This window comes from Syzygium oleosum, unplaced genomic scaffold (assembly GCF_021117445.2).
Source record: "Syzygium oleosum isolate NSW1041296 unplaced genomic scaffold, Sole_v2.1 Sole_v2.16, whole genome shotgun sequence".
NCBI classification, from domain to species: Eukaryota; Viridiplantae; Streptophyta; class Magnoliopsida; order Myrtales; family Myrtaceae; genus Syzygium; species Syzygium oleosum.
The window spans coordinates 7,578,199-7,593,778 of record NW_026607500.1 but is presented as its reverse complement, the minus strand read 5'-3'; the positions used below and the strand labels follow the sequence as shown (position 1 = coordinate 7,593,778).

The window sequence follows — 15,580 nt, the reverse complement described above, 5'->3', positions numbered from 1 at the left end:
GAAAAGTGCGAAGAGAGTTTTCAGGAACTGAAGCAGAGATTGACGACGGTGCCAGTGTTGACGATTCCTTCAGGATCGGGCGGGTATGAGATCTATAGCGATGCTTCGCTCAAAGGATTGGGATGTGTGCTAATGCAAAATGGAAGGGTGGTTGCTTATGCATCGAGACAGTTAAGGCCTCATGAGATGAACTACCCGACCCACGACTTGGAACTGGCAGCAATTATTTTCGCACTCAAGATCTGGAGGCACTACTTATGTGGAGAAAGGTTTCAGATCTACACGGACCATCAGAGCCTCAAGTATTTGTTTTCGCGAAAGAATTGAACATGAGACAGAGACGTTGGATGGAATTATTGAAGGACTATGACCGTGACATATTGTATCATCCCGGGAAGGCCAACCGGGTAGCGGATGCCTTGAGCAGGAAATCGAGCATCGCGCATTTGCTAGTCAAAGAGTGGATTTTATTGGAAGGAGCGCGGGACTCAGAATTTAAATTCGAGGTAGGACACCTCTCCAGTCTGATGGCGACGTTACGGATTGAACCAGAAGTGCAAGCCAAGATTAAGGCGTTGCAGTCTACGGACCCTGAGATTCAGAAGATCCTAGAGATGGATGGCACTAATAGGAAACCGGACTTCCAAGTGTCCGAGGACAGAATTCTTAAGTTTCGAGGACGGTTATGCGTGCCCGATGATTTGGGACTTAAGGAAGAGATTCTATCGGAAGCTCATAGGAGCGCTTATAGTATTCACCCAGGCAAAGACAAAAATGTACAGAATCTCCGACAACACTATTGGTGGAACGGAATGAAAGCGGATGTGGCCAGGCATGTGGCTAAGTGCTTGACGTGCCAACAAGTGAAGGCACAGCATTGTAAGCCTGGTGGGATGTTGCAGCCGTTGGAAATCCCAGAATGGAAATGGGAGCACATTACAATGGATTTTGTGACGGGATGCCAAGAAGCCGGAGGGACACGACTCTATTTGGGTGATAGTGGGCCATTGACCAAGTCGGCGCATTTCCTGGCGGTGCGAAAAGACTTCGAGCTAGAAAGGTTGGCAGAATTATATGTGCGTCAGATAGTTCGCCTTCATGGAGTACCGGTATCAATCACATCGGACCGTGATCCCCGGTTTACTGCGAATTTTTGGAAAAGTCTGCAAGTGGCCATGGGGACTAAGTTGCAATTCAGTACGGCCTATCATCCTCAGACGGACGGCCAGTCTGAAAGGACGATTCAGACATTGGAAGACATCTTGCGAGCATGTGTTTTGGATTTTAAGGGCGGGGGAGGAACAATGCATTTGGTCGATCGCCTACAACAATAGCTACCAACGTAGTATCGAATGGCACCATTCGAAGCACTATATGGCGGGGCTTGCGGAACACCGTTGTGTTGGGATGAGGTAGGAGAAAGAAGTATAACGGGTCCGAGTTGGTTCAGCGATCGGTGGAAACAAGTAAAGACTATCCGGAAAAGGTTGAGAACGCTCGAGCCGTCGAAAAAAGTTACGCGGATCGAAGGCGTAGACCATTGGAGTTTCAAGTTGGCGACCATGTATTTCTTAAGGTCTCGCCGATGAGAGGACTATCTAGGTTTGGCAAGAAAGGGAAACTAAGTCCAAGGTATATAGGCCCGTTCGAGATTTTGGAAAGGATTGGGACGTTGGCCTATCGTCTCGCCTTGCCGCCGAATTTGTCGCAGGTTCATAACGTCTTCCACGTGTCGATGTTGAGGAAATACAAACCGGACCCGACCTACGTGCTAAATCATGAGGTGGTAGACGTGGACGACAGGGTGTCGTACGTGGAAAAGCCAGTGCGAATCGAGGACAGAAAGGAGCAAGTTTTGAGAAACAAGACGATCTCGTTAGTCAAAGTTGTCTGGGAACATCACGGGACGGAAGGCGCCACATGGGAAAGCGAGGAAGTGATGCGACAACAATACCCCCATTTGTTCGAGTAGTCAGGTTTGGATTGTAAATTTCGAGGACGAAATTTTTATAAGGGGGGAAGAGTTGTGACATCCCGAATTTCGGCCCATTTTTGGGATTTATAAAACGCGTAATTTGTCAGTGTGCTTATAGTAAAATCTCGTCCGGGAACTGATCACTCCCGGTTATCATTTTAAATTAGAGATTTCGCTAGAATCGCACTCGATCAAATTTGGCCGTTATTTGGATCCCGAACTTGGCAGTCGATTTCCGCGAGTTTCGGGACAAAATAAATTGGACGGTGTCAATATTATGGTAGTCAACGTTGAGATTGTCAGGAATGATGGAAAAATGGGAGTTTTTGATCACGTGCGAATTTGAACTAGTAGACCTCCCTCGTTATGATTTGGTCTAATTAATTTGGCCTTTGTCCCTTTTTATGTGCGAGGCTTATTTTGGACCCGTAGACCACTTTCGGTTTTTAATTTGGGCCATCGGATCGCGATTAATATTTGAATGTACAAATATTTTCTTTTATTCTCTCTCTCTCTCTCCCCCTCTCTCTCTCTCTCTCTCTCTCTCTCCTCTGCCGCGCATGTCCTCTCCGCGCACGTCTCCCCCTGCCCACGTCCCCTCAGCTCACCCACTCCCACCTGCTCTCTCTCTCTCTCTTCGTTTCTTTTCCTTCTTTCTTTTTCTTTTCTTCTTTCTTTCTCTTCTTCTTCTTCCTTCTTCCTTCCCCGAACTCGCCTGGTTCTGCTTCGTTCCTGCTCTGCTCACCGGCTGCTGCTCGACCGCCCATCCAGCTCCGCCCGACGCCACCCTACCAGTCGCCGACGCCGCCGTCCTCCTCGCACCGGCGTCGCGCCGCCGCGCCGCAGCGGCAGCTCCGCTCGACGCTGCTTCTTCCTCTCCCGAGCGCACGAGCTCGGCTCGCCGCCGCTCCACCGGTCGCCGCCGCTAGCAAGCTCGGCCGCCGTCGCGCCCTCCGCCCGGCCCGCCGCCCCACGGCCGTCGCCTTCTCTCCCACTCGCGCGCGCAGCCGGCAGGCTCGCCGCTTTGCCTTTCGCGAAAGCCGCCGCTGCCCATCGCCGGCTCGCCGGCCGGCCCCGCTGTCCGCCGTCGCCGCCTCCCGTCTTTGCCCGGTCGCCGCCGTGTTCCACCACAAACAACCGGCAAGCCCCCTTCCCTCCCCTTTCTCTCTCTCTCTCTCGGTTTGGCCGTGAGAGGCCTTGAGCCGGAGGAGCTCCGCCGCCGCCGTCACTGTTCCGGCGCGGATCCGTCGCCTCGCCCGGCCGTCCAGCCGTTCCATTTCCTCTCTATCTCTCGACCGTGCCCCTCTCTCTCCCTCTCTAGGCCGTGGATTAGCTTAGACCGTCGCTGCCGTCCGCGCGCCGCCGGAGCCGCCGCCGCCGCATCTTTCCGGCGAAGGACCGCCGCTGTCCAGCCGCCATTACCACGTGTTCAGCTCGGTTTGAAGCTTAGGACATCCGGTGAGTTTGACCCTAAGCCCTAATTAGGACAATTTGCATTTCTAGACGGGTTTTAGGGGTTAATTAGGTTAATTTAGGGGTTAAACGGTGGAGGCTGTTAGGGGCTGTTACCGTGGCTGTTTTGGTGGTGAGTCGTGATGATTTAATTGAGATTTAGAGTCCCGTATTGTGCCGTGAGTCGGCTGAGCTTGGGTGCTTCGATTCGGATCGAATTTGTGGATTTGGCGGGAGAAACTCGTGATCCAAACGGTGGCTGTTAGGGACTGATTTTGTGGCACATTTGGTGACCGAGAGTGATGATTTAATCGAGGTTTAGTGGTCTATAGAGTGCTGTGATGTGGCGAAGCATAGATGCCTTGATTTGGGCGAAATTGTGGACTTGGCGGATGAAATTTGTGGACCGTATGGTGGCTGATTTTGTGGCTATTTTACGGGCTTAGTGTGACAATTTAATTGAGGATTAGTGGCCCGTAATGTGCTATGCGATGGCTGGAAGTATTGGAATGAATTGGCCCGAGTTCGGTTAAGTTCGGGTTCAATTGTGGATTATAGTGCGCGCCTAGTTTGGTCCTCATGGTGGCTGATTCGGGTGATGCTTTGGGGAGTCTAATAGAGTATTTTGAGGGTATTTGTTGGCCTAGAATGACCTGCTTGGTGGCTGTCCATACCGGGATTTAATTGGACAAGGCGCGATCAATTTGAGGCTTGATTGTGTGATTATCGGGAATGATCGCATTGATCAATTGACTGGCTAAATGAGCCTTGTTGTGATTGATTTTAGGATGCCATGTTGCTTGTTTAGCGGGACTAAGAATGGAATAGCTTGGCGGGCCTCAAATGCGAGGGTTCTTGTTATCCCGGTTGTGTGGATTGTGCATGGATTGTGTGTCAAGTTGATGTCATGGCTGATTTGAATTGATTGTCTGATTGGGCATGTTGATTTATGAAATTGAATATGCGTGGTGCAAATGCGCATGATTGCATCGTGATTTGAGTAAGTGGTGCGGTGCAAGTGAATGCCCATATGTGAACGTTATAGCCATGAGTTTGCATCACGAGCATTGGCACGGCATGTGCATTTACAAGTGGGCTCGAGTGACATGTGCATTGTGATCACCTAAAATGCCCTGATGCGTTTAACGCGGGGTTCAGATGAAAATTGGTGCTTGTGAATGTGTGATCATAATAAACCCTGATGCGTTTTACGCGGGGTAGTGAACCCGTCCTGAGGCGTTTAACGCGGGACGATGCCCGGATTGCCGGAAGACCGCCAACCTGATGCGTTTACACGGGTTCGGTCCGTATATGGAGATCGGTGTTGCGCCTGATGCGTTTACGCGGGCTAGAGACACTGGGCCTGATGCGTTTACGCGGGCCAGGAAGTGTTGGATAGTGATAGACCTGATGCGTTTTACGCGGGTCGGACCTGATGCGTTTAACGCGGGTCGGAGGAGAAATTGATAAATGGCAAGTATGCTAGAGTGCAAGCGTGCGAAAATGCATTGATGAGGCGTGAGCACGCGTATGAGCATGAGCATAAGCATGACATGCGTTGTGACCAAATGATGTGTACATGTGCTGCGACTGGATCCTATGTTTTATGCTTGAATTGTAAGTGCCTAACCTACAGGGCAAGGTGAGTGTTGGATTTGGGCCCGAGGGCCTAAGTCAATTATGATTTGCTTGGAGTGTTGATTTAGTACTCGTCAGGAGGTGCACTTTAGCCTAATTTAGGTTTAGGGAATTACTCGCTGAGATTTATTCTCACTGTTGTTGAAAACCAATTTTTCAGACCCTCAGCCCTGAGGATGGAAGGCGTATTGAAACGTTTTGGGAGGAGCCCCGGCTAGATATAGTGTTTGATCGCCGAGCCACGTACTCGCTTTTGATTTTTGAGTGTGGGCTGTATATGAATATTGTATATGTTTCCCGATGTCAAAATAAGTGTATATTTATCCGTGCTGGTTGTTGTATGGCTATCCTGGATTATGTGTATTTTATTGTACGGGTGGTTTTAATTACTTCCGCATGTGCTTTAAATCTCTGTGTTGGGTGTTGGGTCGGCGACGAGTCCTGGGACGTCGCACACGAATCGACCTTTGCGAGGGATGTGGCGCGCCGAGGAGTGCGGGGCGTGAGACTTTAGTGCTAAAAGTTGTTTTCGGATCATTTATGTGGCGCTTAAAAAAAAACGATTAATTAAGTGTCAATTCCGATCCGTGTCACTGAAAATCTAATGTGGCAAAATTTTATTAATTTATTAGTCGTACGTGGCTCGTTGGCGTGCCCAGTTAGCATATAACCCATAAACATCATTGTCTGAAAGTTGTAAATAGTGATTATTTAAGTGCCAAATTTTATTTAAAGTGATCACTTCAGTATCGATCGAATTGTACGATGTCATTTTTGATGTCCATGTGGACTGGATTTTTTTAAAAAATTTCCAAGTAATATTACAAATTTTAATTATAAATGCCATGTAATCAATTTGGCCGGAATTAGCACTTAACAGATCGCTTTTTCTTTGATTTGATACTTAGGTGATTGTTTGTTCTCGGATTTAGCACTTAAGCTTTAAAAAAAAAAAAATTTTTGGCACTAAAGTGAGCGCCGTACACAACTTTTGGCACTTTTAATGTTCTTCTCCCCTTGATAATATTTCCCATTCGCAATACATCAGATTAATATATAGTGAGGCTTCAGTCTCTCTTTATACTATTTATGTTTGTTAACAAGAGCGATGGAAAAAATTATCTCACTAATCAAAGTGAACCTTTTAAGACAATCCTTTCTGGATGATCATCTTAGCAAGTGAGAAATTACTCAAGTCATCCAACAATATGCTTTTCTTCTTGGCTAATTAAAGGGAATTCATATACCCATCATTAGTATTTAATAGCTTTAGAATTTCTTAACTAACTTGTCTTAAAATGAAAAAAATCTGAAACAGGAAATTTCTTTGAAGCTTCCTGGAGCTACGGATTGAAAAGAATAATCCCTTTAGCTTAAAAATAGCTTCAACCTTAAAAAAATTTTGTTAGGAATAAAAAAAAGCAAGTCACTTGGCAAGGGACCCACTCATCTTTTGAAATTCTTAGGTGTACGCTTATGTTTCACACCACTTTCGCACTTGATTAGGATAATATATCATAACGCCATATAACAATTTTACTATGCTATTATGATGTTCTTGTACTTAATTACTTTGACGTGTTGTAATGTCGTACATTACTATGCTATTATGATGTTATATTTGTTAATTTTTCACTGGTTAGAGAGAGAGAAAGAGATACGATAGGAGTTTCTAATGAATATGACATAGCATTTTTCTAATCAAGTAGTTGGAATTATATAAGAAAGACATTGAAAAATTTCACCAATTAAAAAGGTTTCTTCACAGTAATGGTCCACTAGCTATTAAGCTGTGATACATGTACAAATATCTCTCTCTATATATACATATATCATGCAACTTGATTGTAAAGAAATCGAATTGAATAGACAAATCAGCATAATATTTTACAAAATGACCAGATGCTAAAAAGAGTGTGTAAGATACTCTTGCTAACGTTTTCCTCTTAAAAATTGCCACCATCTCTTTCTCTAGACATTGCTAAAAAAAAATTGATAGAGGCTGCTTCAACTTAATCTGCGTCTGCTAAACTATAGAAAAGGGCAAAAGAAATTAAGCAGGTGTCACACTTCAGCAACCGAGAAATTAGACAGGAACTTTGTTTACGCTAATCCCAATCGAATGAGCTGTAAAAATGGGCACTTTTCTTTAGATTATTCCAACGCCAATTTGCCAACATGAACATATGTAACACAATTACACAGTTCTCTAACCACTTATGAGTATTATATTGTTGGTGTTTTTTCTTGTATATTGTCTATTAATAGAAAAAGCAAGTTGTGCCAAGAAGCAACTACGTAGTTTCCACGCACCCTCCGCATAAAGCTGCGGAAATTGCCCTATAATTTTTTTTAATAGCAAAAAGTGCTGTGCATCGATAACAAAACGTGGCAGGCAGAGAATGGTGGAGACCACAACGATATAATTGGTCAAAGTCTAGATATTGTAGGTGATGATCTCGGCTTAAAAGCTAAGCAAAAGAAGAATGTCCCCATGAAATAAAAAAAATTTTGACAAAAAATGAAATAAAAAATAAAAAATATATTATTGAATAAATATTTGATTTTGGAGAATCCGTTGGCTAACATTGAAAGAATAAAATTTATGTAAAACATCAAAAATCATTAATTTTTTTTTTTGGTTAGAAAAAATATTAATTTAAGGACAAAGACAAAAGTGCCTTGGGCTAGAGGCAAATGATGACTAGATAATCTTTAGGTTTGACGTGACATGAAGATATATAGTTTGAGGAACTCAAATTGTTTCGGGAGAGATTTAGCTTGTGAGTTACTTTTTCGGAGAAATCTTTTTTAGAAAAAACAAATCAGATTATAGATTGAGAATAATAAACTTTCCTTATTTGAATATTAAGTGTCATACATATGTTTTTTTTTAACAAATTCTAATTCAATCCGACGATTGATATGTTTCTGTCATCGACTCATCTACCTTAGCACCAGGGGCACGTGATTACAGCTAGTTAGCTTTCTTTTCCACTTTTATTTGTTAATAGAAAAAGCAAGTCAAGTCAAGTCAAGCCTTGCTGGATCTGACATTTCAATAAAAGCACCAAAGCATTGCACGTCAGTATTGCTCATTAAGTTCCTCGCACCTTCCGCGCAGTTCTACGGAAAGCACACCTGCAATAATTGACTTTTCCGAGCAGCATGCATCACAACGGTTCAATTGGCATGATGAGTATTGGATTATTGGATGGCCAGAACTCAGCTTTGTTCAAGCACGCAGAATAAAAAGGGTTGCGGGTGGGTAATCCAACGTCGAAGGCTGAGAATCGGTGGAGATCACAGCAGCGTGTGGATTGTGTTGTTTGAGCACTCCTCAGGTAATCGGTGACTCCTTGTTCTTCTCCTCTTCTCTCTTCCTTCTTTTGATCGCTCCATTTTCTTCTGATGAGTTGTATGAGAGCTTTTGTTTTTGTTTGAATGTAGCTCTCAATTGAGACCTGAGAGACATTTATGTAATTCTTAGATCTGAGATTCCATATTCCTCTTCTTTTCAGGCTCCGCGTCATCAATCTCGAGATGAAAAGAAAAGAATCCACTCATTCAAAAGATCCGTTATACAGAGCGTCTTCCTCATCGACCTCTCCACATGTAGGTGATCATGAAGGCGGCGGAACCAAAAAGCGAAAGGAAATGACTACGAAGTGTTGTTGAGCTTTAGAGGGAAAGACACTCGTAAAGGCTTCACCGATTATCTCTATACTAGCCTTGTTGATGTAGGAATTCGAGTGTTCAGAGATGACAATGAGCTCTGTGTTGGTGAGGAGATTGGTCCGGAGCTTCTCCACAGTATTACGCAATCTAAGATCTCAATCCCGATTATATCTGAGAATTACGCTACCAGCAAATGGTGTCTTCGCGAGCTTGTTCAGATGTTGAAGTGCAGGAGAAGCAGAGGGCAAGTAGTGTTGCCCATATTTTACAAAGTGGAACCCTCACAGGTGCGACGTCTGACAGAAAAATTTGGAGATGCTATCAATGCACATAAAGAGAATTTGGATGAAATGGTTGTGAAGGAATGGGAAGAATCACTCAAAGAAGTCAGTTCCTTGAAAGGATGGGAATTGGAGAAAATTTATGATGGGTATGTTATTCTCCACTAAAACATTGTTTGGTTTCTCATAACTAGATCTTACTTGAAAAAGAATATAAATATTCCCATCATATACTAAAATTTGGTGTTATTTGACAGGCATGAAGGAGCATTAGTTAAAATTGTTGTCAGAAAAGTCATAAGTGAGTTAAAAAGACCTTTTCAACTAATTGTTCCCAAAGAGTTGGTCGGAATTGATAATCGTGTAGAAGAAATTATGAGCTTCATAGATGCTGAATTTAATGATACAAGGATTATTGGAATTTATGGAATGGGCGGTATCGGTAAGACAACTCTTGCAAGGGTCCTGTACAACAATCTCTCCGGTCGATTCGAACATCTTAGCTTCGTGGCAAATATTCGAGAAACATCTCGACGCAAGGGTATTGACTGGCTACAAAAGCAGCTCATTCGTGATATACTAAGAAGTCCAGATGATGTGTCTAATGTCGATGATGGAATCTGTATTATCGAATCTCGATTTAAAAGTAAGAAAGTCCTAATTCTTCTTGATGATATAGATGATAAGGATCACTTGAATGCTTTGGCTGGAGATAGTAGTTGGTTTAAAGCTGGAAGTATAGTCATCATAACCACTAGAAACAAGAGTATTCTTGACGAGGTTGGGGCAGCCTACATGTACGAACTCGAAAAGTTGCCTTTGGATCCGTCATTGATTTTATTTAGTAGACATGCATTTCGAAAGGATTCTCCTCACAGTGATTATGAGGTTATCTCTCATAATATCGTGTCTACTACTGGAGGGCTTCCCTTAGCTCTTGAAGTTATAGGTTCTTTCTTACGTGAAAAGAAAAATGAAATATGGAAAGATACATTAAAGAAATTAAAGAAGGTGCCTGATAAGAAAGTGCAAGAGACGTTGGGGATAAGTTACGAAGCATTAGATTATGAGGAGCAACAGATTTTTTTGGATATTGCATGTTTTCTTGTTGGAGCATCTAAACAAAATCCAACTTATATGTGGGATGCTTGCGATTTTTTCCCCGGGAAGGGGATTGAAGTATTGAGTCTTATGTCCCTCATTAAAGTTGATGAAAACGGCACATTGATGATGCATGATCAACTGAGAGATCTTGGAAGGGAAATTGTTCGTCTAGAAAATCAAAAGAAGTCTCAAAAGCGTAGCAGATTATGGATTTGTGAGGAAGCCACGGATGTGCTCGAGAGTAACAAGGTAAGAGTTTTCTCTACTTGTCTTAATTAGTGAATGTGAGCCCATCTTCTCTTTCTTGTTTGAATTAAAATTGTTGCCGGTCCTAAGTCCCCAAAACTTGCTGCTTCTACCAGCAAAAGAGCTCTTTCGATTAATTGTTGTTCTTGCTTGGTTTTAGGACATAATTGAGGAGCATTATCTTGGTTATTGATAAATGATATATCTCTTTACCCGGTAGTATTGTGATGAGGAAACTCTCCTTTTGGTAACTTCAATGCAACAACAAAACTACAAAAACATAATGATTAACATAACACTTTTAGAGAAAAGCTCGCAAAAATTGTTGAGGCCATGCTTTTCTCTCATATCATTTTGACGTGCATGTTTGATGTTTGGATTCTTATTTTGATTTCTTGCTAGGTTTGTTTCTTTCTTTTTTCTTCTACTCAGTATTGACTTCTTATGAGTTGTTTGTTATGATAATGAGACCTCTATTTTGTTTATGACAATTGGCTATCATGGTTCCTGTAATTTTTAAGTTGGGCTAAGTACAGATTTAGTACCCCTAAGTATTATTGTTTGTGTGATTTAGTCTTTTATCTATTTGTTTTTTGCTCAATGTAGTCCTTTATCTTTCCAAGTTTGTGCAATTGAGTCCTTTGTTGTCAACCGTTGGTTAACACCGTCGATTTGTTAATGTGACTTTCATATTTATTTATGATATATACGCAACCATGTAATATAACCCTCTAATTATATATTATTTTGTTCTATTGACTTTTCATAATAGTGGATAATTTTCTTCCGTGAATTTGCTAATACTTTTTTAGTTTTGTGATGTTGGATAATTTTTCTATTAATCCCCCGATGACATTCATTTGTCAAATATAGGCTCTCATGTTGTTATAATTATGACTGCATCGTTCAACTCCAAGTGAGCATTGTATTTAGCAAAGATTTAGTTAATCTTTATATCGTCATTTGTTAAATATGGGCCATCCATGTGATATAATTTTTTTTCGATTTTTTATTTCTCAAGTATTAGCTACCATGTTATAATAGATATTTCTAAATTTCATAATAAGCATTTTATAGCACATAATTAGTACCTTTATATCATTTATTTGTTAAATATGAGCTATCATGTTGCATAATTTTTTTTATATAATCTGCTTGTGAAATTCACAAAATATTTTCTCATAATGAGTATCCATAGAACTTTTTAATCATAATAGCCATCACTAATTATTAATTTTTTTTATATTTATTGTAGAAATATATATAATCACGTAAAAAGGTCCGTCTAAACATATGTTCTTTTTCCTTCTATGATGGACAATTTTATTACATTCATTTATTTGTAAAGCATGTTAAATAATGATGATGGATATTTCTTAGTCACAATGGGTATCCATACACGTTTTCAATCATAACAGTTGTCGCTACATTGCGTCATACTTATTGTTGAAATATATGCATCCATGTAATAGATTCCTCTAAACATATAAATTTTTTCTTCCATGATGGGTAATTTGATTATATTAATTTATTCCTAAAGCATGTTATATAATTTTTCTTGTGATGATAGTTATCTCTTTTATAGATTTTTTAATATTATTTATTTGTCAAATATGAGTCCAACATGATATTGATCTGTAATTTGACAAGTATGCTTTTAATATTACTTATTTGTCAAGTATGAGCCCGTCGCACATAATAAAAGATAAACTCATAAATTGTTCTCATTGCTACAAAATATATATGTTATGTTGTTTGGCATGATCTATGGATTAAAACAAGACATTAGAAGAAAAAAGTTAAATCTTCACAATAAACGGAACAATAGAGCCATAAATATTTTAATTAGATTTTTAACACTCAAAACACTTTTAACTTCTGCTTCGCACTCTAGTCTCAAGATCTTGATATTCCCTATTCTTCTCAAATTCAATGAATTTACAAAACTAGAGGTGGTCAACAAATTACACTAACAACCCGTATGGTTACGGTAATGGAATAAGGCTACAACACTATTACGCTGTAATGTAATAAAGCTGTAGTAGCTATATGTTGGTCGGTTTAAGTTATGTAATAGTTATTACATGGTTTTGTTTCATGAACAACATGTGCAATATGTAGAAATGTGTCTGTTCAAACTTACGTTTTCAAAACTAAGTCTGTTAATGTCACACCCCAAACTCAACAAGAATAAGGGCATGACACGGCCATCCTTTAACAAAAGGACGCAGCCTAAACATAACCAAAACTCACATGATATCAAAATATATGCAACCACATATATACATGATATAAAGTTTATTTGGTTACAATATCAGAGTTAACTACAATCCACCAAAAAAAGCTAAGTACATTAAGCTCCACATCCATGTGTAACTCGTACCAAAAAGTCCCAACTATCAAAATGTTCTCCCCGACACCGGAACTCTCACGCCTACTAGCGTCTCGGTGAAGAACCTGAAAACAAGTTAAATGAGAGGAATGAGCTACCACGGCTCAGTGAGTAATACATTTCTTCTAGGTAGATCGAGCACCTACTATGCACACAGTTGTAAGACCAAACGAAAACTCAAATAACCCAACATATAACCAACTCCAGGTTCAAAATACGTTATATACTACTTAAACATCACATTTTCACAATAGGAAAGCTCATTCCAATTAATAATATCAAAGAAGAAACCAATGGTCAATTCCATTGGCCAATCTCGTCGAAAAGCACACGCCAATGGTCTATTCCATCGGCCAATCTCATCGAAAAGCACACGCCAATGGTCTATTCCATCGGCCAATCTCATGCTCAGAAATCTAAGTATGATTACGGATAACGCCCCGTGAAAGGCGACCAAGATTCCCCCCTTGGCAAGGTCTCCACCTACTATAAGCCGGTGGCTCGGCCCACAAGGATATCCTAAACTAGTATGCGCATACCCACAACCCCTCATTTGGGTTCACAGAGACACTGAGCATCAAAATCCACAACAATATCATCTACCAATCTACAAAACCCATTCCAGAAATCATTTCATAAACCATTTCATAAACCAAAATAAAACCCTTCATAAGCCACATTCAAATGCAAGAACTCCTCATGAGTCTTTCTCAAAAGGTTTCGCAAACCTATTTGCATTCAGTAAATTCAAATCGAAATCAAAAGATAATCTTTCATTTTAAATACACAAAATGGCAGTAAATGCTCGATCCAATTTTATGCAATCAAAATGCCATTTCTTATATGGTAACATGTCTAATACATAACATTTTATAAATATGAGTTACAAATTCAAAGAAGAAATAGTACCACTCACCTTGAAAAGCTGAAAAACTAACCTACAGCGATTTCTCGAGCCGACACACTTGAATACCTAACAATAAGTCGAAAAACGGTATCAAAACCGAGTAAAATGTTACTTCAACTACGACTCGGCTCAACTAGGCTTAGATGCTAATATAACGACTAAAAGACGCCCTCAAAACGCTCGTCTAACGCGATTATCCAAAATCGCCCACAATACAACGCCTAAGCGCAAAACTTGATTGCGCCATAACTTTCTCCAGTAAACTCCAATCCAAGCAAGTTTATAGTCAAAAGAAAGCTTGTTCGGAGCACTACAGGAACCCCAACTTGGCAGCCCCAAAATCGAGCCGAAAACAGACGAAAATCGGCCTAAAAATCACTGTTCGCGTACTGTTCACTGCGCGCACTCAACTTCAAAAATTCATATCCAGCAAATCGTAAGTCCAAATCAGGTTCCGTAAAACCCCACGGTTCCGCAACACTATAAACTACCAATTCTATAAAAATATGCAGCTGAACGACTCAAAAATCAGACTTCGCCGCTCGAATTTCCCAAAATTCCGAATTTAAACCCTAAATCGGAAAACTTCTCCGATCAAACGAACGAGGGGCGCGAGTACTTACCGAGCGTTGCGATTCGAAGTCGAATCGGCTAGGCAAGGTCCGCGCGGCGCAAAACCCTCTCCTCTCCTCTTTTTCTTCTTCTTCTTCCCTTTCCTCTCCTTTCTCTTCTTTTCCGTTTCTGTTTTTCTCAGCCAAGGAGCTCTCGGCCTCCTTTTTAATTTGGTCGAGAGTCCACTGTAGCTTCTGTTGACTTGTTGACTTGTTGACCTTTTTTTTTTTTTTTTTTTTTTTTTTTCAGAACCCATATTTTACAGTTAATGCAAAAAACATTATGTATGTACCATAAAAAAAAATCGTCTAGAAACTATGCCACTCAAAATGCAAAGAGAAATTCCGGTCCGGACGGTATTACTTGCCAGAGAGGTGGTCAAAGCAATGGCTCATTCCAATACCTGTGATGTAAATAATTATGGTTTTGAATTTTGTGTCTTGAAAGTTAAAAGGTATGCAACTAAAAGCAATTACAACATATGGATGATTTGTGCAAGCATCAGACAAGCATGTGCAAATGCCATGAGTATCTTTAATTAAAAAAACACTAAATATAATGAAGTAACGAGATTTGTAAAAAACTTTCTATCAATGCATTTCAGCGAACATATTTTTGCACCAATGAAAATGTAATCAACTGAATATAACATTGCTTAGAACTGAAAAAAAGGGTATCTATGAAGTTATTGATGAAAATAGCATAATATACAAAAAAAAAATTGAAGGAAAAATTAGTAGTACCTCATCCGAAAGAAAAAAAGTTTGAAGGAAATATTCAAATCACCAAACAAATCCGTCTTTTAACTCTCATGATTTGTGCTCACTGTGCAATTCATCACCTAAGACAAAATAAATTTGAGGTCCCTAAATATTTGGTTACAACGAAAGAAAAATGTAAAAGACTTGAATTTCCTTAGTATCCAATTTAATCAATCTTCATGTACGATCTTTCTGGAAGCAAGATCTCATTAATTTGTGCTATTTCACAGTAACAAAATAATCAAGATAATGAAAATGTTGCGTCAAACATCTATACTAATAAAAAGAGGAGTAAAGATCTTCTATATAATGTTTGACATATAATCGATTTTTCTTCCATGTACTCATTAAACAAATACATAATAAGAAAGGAATCTAAAACATGTGCATACTTTTTGAGATGACATTCTCATTTTCATTTTGCTATTGAGAATTGCAAACAACGTACACCAGAGTAATAGGGGGATCTACAATGCAAATTCTCTAAATTTTAAACACATTTTGATGACAACTTTGATAGATGTATTGGGACTG

General features: G+C 40.3%; 1 pseudogene; it reads left to right on the top strand.

The window, feature by feature from the left end:
- The first annotated feature begins 8,168 nt into the window (after positions 1-8,168).
- LOC115686198 (disease resistance protein RUN1-like) overlaps positions 8,169-15,580 on the top strand; it is a 77,391-nt pseudogene continuing 69,979 nt past the window's right edge.